The sequence below is a fragment of the Zea mays genome, chromosome 1 (assembly GCF_902167145.1).
Source record: "Zea mays cultivar B73 chromosome 1, Zm-B73-REFERENCE-NAM-5.0, whole genome shotgun sequence".
Classification (NCBI taxonomy): Eukaryota; Viridiplantae; Streptophyta; class Magnoliopsida; order Poales; family Poaceae; genus Zea; species Zea mays.
Window position 1 is genome coordinate 86,973,650 of NC_050096.1, and position 7,429 is coordinate 86,981,078.

General features: G+C 47.2%; 1 long non-coding RNA gene across 2 annotated transcripts; it reads left to right on the top strand.

Annotated features, from left to right (window-relative positions):
• The first annotated feature begins 5,752 nt into the window (after positions 1 to 5,752).
• On the top strand, positions 5,753 to 6,735 carry LOC103637616 (uncharacterized). 2 transcript variants are annotated; one of them, XR_002266704.1, is made up of 4 exons: positions 5,753 to 5,833; positions 5,910 to 5,969; positions 6,133 to 6,267; positions 6,583 to 6,735. It is a non-coding gene; the product is annotated as an uncharacterized lncRNA (long non-coding RNA). The 2 variants fall into 2 exon arrangements; XR_558182.2 differs by lacking the exon at positions 6,583 to 6,735 and adding an exon at positions 6,414 to 6,507.
• Positions 6,736 to 7,429: the final 694 nt, after the last annotated feature.

The window sequence follows — 7,429 nt, forward strand, 5'->3', positions numbered from 1 at the left end:
CCTTGGAAGCTGGTAACCAACATGTCCTTAAGCTTCTGCCACGACGTGATAGTCCCTGGCCAAAGAGAAGAATACCATGTTTGGGCTACATTTCGGACTGCCATGACGAAGGACTTTGCCATGACTGCAGTATTGCCCCCATACGAAGATATAGTTGCTTCGTAGCTCATCAGAAACTGCTTTGGATCCGAATGCCCATCATACATGGGAAGCTGAGGTGGCTTGTATGACGGGGGCCATGGAGTAGCCTGCAGTTCTGCTGCCAAGGGAGAAGCATCATCAAAAGTAAAGGCATCATGATTAAAATTATCATACCATCCATCTTCATTGAATAGGCCTTCCTGATGAAGCTCCCTGTACTGGGGCCTTCGGTTTTGTTCATCTTGTGCAAGATGACGCACTTCTTCAGTAGCTTCATCAATCTTTCTTTGAAGATCAGCCAACTGCGCCATCTTCTCCTTCTTTCTTTGTACTTGCTGATGGATGATCTCCATATCCCTGATCTCTTGGTCCAACTCCTCCTCCTGGAGTGTTGGACTGGTGGCTTTCCTCTTCTGGCTTTGGGCCTCTCAGAGAGAGAGGGTCTCCTGGTTTGGGTCCAGCGGCTGCAATGCAGCAGTCCCTGGTGCTGAAGCTTTCTTCGGCGGCATGACAAAGTTCAGTGCTTGCCGAAGGTGGTCGAAAGAGTTCACCGAAGGTGGGTGCCAATGTTGGTCACTTGTTCTCAAGTGCTATGAATTAAGAACAAGGCAACACAAAATGTTAAATGTTAATGCCCTTTGTCCTTCGAAGCATTATTTCCCTTAGGATATAATGATCTTCAGACGAAGGTCATGAAGGACATACCTTCATCATCGCGGTATAAATTAATAAAAGGAGAAGCATATGGAATGCAAGAGACAACATGAACAATTATATAGCGTTATCAATTCGTCCTCATTATATTATCATGGAAAAATAGAAACAAAATTAGATTACATATGTACCTTCGACTCGATAGAATGTAAGAGTACAAGTGTGACGCACGAGCAAGTATCAGTCAGCGTGAACAGTACGGTGGAACTGTTCATCTATTTATAGGCACAGGACGCAGCCTATGAGAAATTACATTCATGCCCTTTACATTTATTATTAACTTATAGACAATTCTATGAGGACTAGATAGCCTTTTCCCCTTTAAGTCGGTTCCTTTCTCCGCCATTTAGCCGAAGCTCCCCTGTACATGGCTTCAGAGCAACTCCAACCTTCGTCACGATCATGCTTTTTACGTCGTACATGCTTTTAGCCCGAGTCCGAAGGTACCTGTTCACATGTCACACTTGAAGATTTTGTTAAATCACGTTTTTGAGGACCTTCAGAGGACGAAGGCCCCCAACACCACCCCCTCGTTACAATGATGGCGGCAATGAATCGAACCTCACCATATTTCGAGGACAACTGAGAAGCGCAAGTGGCTCGACCACCAAGACCCTGACACATAAAGAGTGGCGGCAAATCATGCTATATGTATTGACCAACCTTGAAGAAGTGACGCCATACATGGAACAATTTCTTCATGAATCCTGGCGTCGATCAAGGGACCCAACTCCATAGGAATATGATACTCTTCTTAGAAAGGGTGCGAGAAATGGATTGCCCGATTTCATTTCCTGGTTCAAATGTAAGGTACATGCTTAGTTTGTCAAAGAGATCAGTCTATGAACTCAATTTAGCATCTTTTAACTTGTGAATACTTGCAGGGCCAAAGAGATCCATCTATGAGTGCCGAGTTGAGATAAGTGGCCAAAGGCTTTGCTTATAGGGTCAAGAAATATTCTGGGTATGATGTCAATGGATACCGTTTTCGCACAACAAACTATGACCAAAGTCGGCCCAATCAGAAAACAACGTGTTCTAGAGTCTTTACGCCCGGCCTTGACGATGTCGATTATTTTGGACGAATCGAAGAAATATATGAACTCATTTTTTATGGTGCCAAACCTCTTACTCCAGTGATATTCAAATATCATTGGTTTGACCCTCAAGTGACGAGACGGACACATTCTAATCTTGGGATAGTCGAAATTCGACAAGATTCCACCTTACCAGGAGACGATGTCTATATTGTGGCCCAACATGCCACACAAGTGTATTATCTCCCATATGCGTGCCAAACGAAAGAACATCTTAAGGGTTGGGATGTTGTGTATAAGGTATCGCCGCATGGTAGATTACCTGTTCCTAACGATGAAGATTATAACTTAGACCCGGACACATGATGGAGAGTTCTTCCAAGAAGATGGGCTAGAAGGGCGATTTGAGATAGACTTAATCGAAGCTATCGGAATGGACATAGATATTGAAATGGTTGTTGATGAGGAGGATGATGAGGTGCAAAATGAGAATGACTTAGTAATCCTTGAAGGCAATGACATTAATGACGAACTTGCACCTTCAGATGGTGTTGACTATGAAATGGTTGATAATGATGATGAGAGTTATGATCCGGCTAACCCCGACACATATAAAGATTATTTTTATCAATGTAATGCTTTAGTTTTTTTCACACTTGTTTTTAAATATATCGTTTTATATGTGCTTATTTGTTTACTCTTAATTGCAGGTTGTTGGACAAAGATGGTGGGTGGTTGGCTGAGGTGGAGGAGGGGGAGGAGGAGCAGGACGGTGGATGAGGCGTAGCAGGACGACGACGTCCAGCAGCAGGCGGCGCAGCAGGACGACGACGACCAGCAGCAGGATGACGACGATGCTCAGCAGGATGCCTCATGTTCTGGCGCCTCAGGTTCGAGGAGCGTCTACCTGCAAGGTCCCGTGAGTCTCCCTCAACGTCCCATACTTCGGGACAGGCGGCCGCTGATTCGGCCGGATGGGGAGAGACATGTAACTTTATGTTCTTCATTCTTGTTCATATTATGTGTTCAAAATCACAATATAAACTAATAATTTTTATTTATCACTTGGACAGGTCTTGGATGGTTGTGGACAATGCTAGCGGTCATCGTCGCAACCCCAATGGCATCCTCGGCCTACTGTGCAGGGAACACTACCCTAGACTGGTTGAGTACGCCGAAGTGACGGGCCCAGCCTACACCTTCAACCACTACGTCGTTGCTCCCGATGCAGTAGACCGGGACGGCCGGGAATTCAATAACAAGGCGGAGTGGGTGAAGCAAGAGCTATGGGTAAGTCTTACTATAATGTAAAATATGTCGCATTCATTGCACATTCTTGAAATAATGTATGGATACATCATTTTTGTATGCTGGATTTTTTCAGATGCGAGGCTGGATACGAGGCTAGGGCGGACGTGGTGGCCACCACGAGCTATAAGAAGCTCGTCGTGGACATACACTATGAGGCACGAATCCAGGCCATCGTCAGCTACCACGGCTTCGTCCTTGGGGAGAAGGTGGCCAAGCAGCAAATCTAAACCATGTCATTGACCAGGGAACAGTACCTGCAGGTAAAGTCATGCATGTTTGGTACCAGTACTCTATGCAGAAATTTAATTTTATCTTCTGATATGCAGTGTAAGTGTTTACTTTGTAGATGATTCCATATTGGTGCGCCGCACATCCTCTGTGTTGGGAGCAGATGGTGGATAGGTGGTGCTCGCCTGAGTGGGACGAGGCGCACAACGCTAGCCGGGAACGACGTCTGATGATGCAAGGTCCCTCCCACCACAAAGGCAGCCGCAGCCTAGGCCAATATGCAGAAGCATGGGTACGCCCTCTTTTTTATTTAGGTATATAACACTGGATTAGATATTATTTCTAACTATCTCGTTGGTTTTCTTGCAGTCGGCGTCACATGGTGGCCAGCCTTGCTCCATCTTCTCGGCCTATGCTATGTCCCACAAGGGCAAGGCGACGTCCGACGTCACCTACAACCCGGATGACGGGCCCGAGGCATACAGCAACCCCACCGTCTATAGCCGCCTTCATGACTACACCACCATGGCACAGAATACGATCCGAGGACCGAGCAGATCGACCCTGATGTCCTCATGAGGGTGGGAGGAGGCAAGAGACATGGGTGGTACTGGATTGCCAATGGGGCAATCGACTCGTCATCCACTCCCACTCTGTCTCAGGTGCGAGCAAGGAGCACGGGCTCCAGTCCAGCCATACGACCTCGACATGATAGCTCACAGCATCGCATACAACAACTCGAGGTTAGTGCTTCTGTAACTCGTCATTCCTTGAGTTATATACTTTCTCTTTGAGTTACTATAACATTGGCTTGGAATCACTACAAGAAATTTGTCCTTTTATGACAAAATACCTAATGACAAGGTCAGTTATCGTCATATAATGTCACATAATATGATGGAAGTTTTTGAGTCGTCATAATTTCATGAGGCCATGAAGATTTTATGACGATAGTGTTTTTGTTGTCACATAACGGTATGAAGATTCGTCATATATTGTCAGGCGCCAGAAGCCAGTAGACGGTTTTACTTTTATGACGCTTAGATGTACCTTTATGTGATGATTTGGCGGCGTCACTTTATGTTTTTTCCAAAAAAGGACCGTACCCCTTTCTGTTGACCGCATTCACTTTCCCATCTCCCGCCCAAGATGACCAAAATTTCCCTCCTACCTTATCCTCTCGGCTGCTCACCTCCACGTCCGCCCCCACCACCACGCACCCGCCCCCAAAACCCCCGCAAACCCTAGCCACCGCCAGCAAACGAGCAGGCTTACGGAGTGGTATTCCTCGTCTCCTCGTCCGCGTCTCGCTCCTGGTCGCCGCCCGCCATCGCCGCTGCTCGTCCACCTCGTCGGCGTGTCGTTTGGCTGTACCAACCCATCAATCGCAAGGTGGCCCGCCGTACGCCCTCGTTGCCTTTCCAGTTTCCACGCCGAAAGTGGAGGCGAGCCAGCCAGCCGGTCGCTCCCCGCTGCTTCCACACCCACCCTCGCTCTCTCCCTTTCGCTGTCACGTGGGGCCCACCCCCCGTGCGTGCGCCCCATCCACCACCGACCCGGCGCTGTCGCCGCCATCGAAGTGTTTCGTTTGGATTGGGTTTCGAGGCAATTGGTGCTGCAACGGGGACGGGAGAGGAGGGACCATGGCGGACGAGGCGGCACCGAGGCTGATGCCGGTGGCGGCAGACAGGGACAAGGACGACCGCCGCCGCTGCGCGGCCCACTGTGGCTTCGCCGTCCTCGGCATCATGAGTACCCTCCTCGTCTACGGCATCCTCCAGGTGGGTTGGGTCGGCTTGCTGGTAGTGTTTCCTCCCTCTTTGCTCCCCGCCCCCCAATCTGCCACCATTTCTTCTCCACTCCCTCTCGCGATACAATTGGCGTTGTGGGCTTGTGGCTTCTGGTGCTCAGCTTCGTCCCTCGAGGCACCAACACCGAAGCAGCGAGAGGAAGCACAGGCGACAGGCGGCCCGACCTGAGCGCGCCGCCCCGCCTCGAGCCCCCGGCCCTGCGCCCCCGCCTCTCCCTCGGCCTCGCCGCCTCGGGCGCTGTCCGTGCCTCCGCAGTCCGCGTCCGGCCATGCAGCCGCGCAGGTTAGTGCTTGCCTTTGCATCATTATTGTCGTGACGGCATCTGACAGTGGATTTCTCGGGGGGCAAATTTCTTACAGAGGGTAGGTGACTCCAGTGTACATTATGATATTCAGGACGACATGTCTGTTAACTGCAGTGGATCGGATGCTGCTTTGCTTTGCTGATGCTGCTTTTAGTTGTTGTCATAGTTTATAAGTAGCAAGAGAACCTAACTTGGCCACTTCTGTGAGTATGTGACAGATTCTAACTGATGCTGCTTTGCTGAAGAGGCAAAAACTGGAAATTGAAGAACTTCGTAAAAAACTGCAGGTAGCTGCTGTTTGGTTGGTATTGCTCTCCATAAGAGTATATATTTGAGTCTGGATTTATGTTTCGTGAATTTCAGGGTTCCCATTCTGAAGGGTTGGAGCAGGTTGTACTAAAACTACGGAACGACATGCACAAGGTGTGTAAACACCAACAACTATAATTAAACATCATTTCTCATTAAATCATGATTATTCTTCATATTGATGGCGCATCAAAGATTTTTTTTTAAAAAAACTTGTATAGATAAACTGCAACTTTAATAACTACATAATAAAGCTATTTGGGTTCTTTTCATGTAGTCTGAACTTGAGCGTGATCGGTTGGCCATGGAACTTGAAGACAAAAGAAAGTTACGGATGACTCTAGAGCAACATTTGACTGAGCAACAGAAGCTAGAGGCCATATCGTCAGACCACTTTACAGATTCAATCTAGGTATATTTGGTGGAGAAGCATGGTAACAAATCGTAGTTTCAGTGTTGTATGTAAGCTAAAATCTGTGCACACAGCACATTTCATTGATGGTCCATGTCTGTCACCATATTCACTCTCTTCATTCCTTCTTACTTTTAATATGCAAGTCATACACAATTGTTGTTGATTTCTTGGGGGAATGTATGAATAGTCCCCAAAATGGTCGTACTCCGCTTGCAAATGAGATACATGTAAGTTACATGTACTACACTCAAGTAAATGCCTGGTTCAACACTTTTGTATGGCCTTGTTACTAAGTACATTCATTTTATGTAGGAGCAAATGGTTGCAGAGAAGGAAAGAGAGCTAGAAGAAGGAGAAGCACAAAAGTCACCCTCCAAGATTGTTGCTGATAGTCTCAGCCAGATCAGCCGCTCATCCACCTTCCTTCCAAACATTGGTGTCCCTACAACGTCCAAGACTGGTCGGTCCACATTGCTAGCTGCACAAGCACGCATGCAAGCTCAGTTTGAGGAAAAACTCCAAGCTGAAAGAGAGGAAGCTGCTAGGATGCAGGAAGAGTTGCAAGCACAACTACAAGCTCAACAGGCCGCACTTGAAGAAAACCAAAGTTTGCTGCGCCAAACCCAAGAGGAAGTGAAGGGGATGCATACCAAGTTTGAAAAGACCAATGCACTGCTACGAGCTGTCCTGAAACTTCAGAAAGATTGAGGTAGGGATGCATACCAAGTCTGAGGATGATGCCTTTGCTTAAGGTTTTTCTACCTTGCTAGAATATATCTGTGGTTAGAACTTTGTCAGAACTATGTGCAATCTGTTTGAATGCTTCGAACCTTTGTGGTGGAACCTTTGTATGTTTGAACCTCTGTTGTGGAAGAACTAGTGTGCTGGAATTGTGAATGACTTGTGATGAGAATGTTGTGTATGATGACTTTTCTGTGTATTATGATTCTGTGAGCTATCATGAGAGCTTAGTGTGTCATCACTGTATGGTCACTGTATGTGGGTGCCATATTAAACTAAACAAAACCAAGCTGTCACATTATCCCAACATTAGGTGACGCGTTGACTGGAAAAAATGTGGCAGATAACACCGTCATATATAGCAACAATATGTGACGGACGAACGCAACCGTCACAAAAGATGATGACATTATGTGAC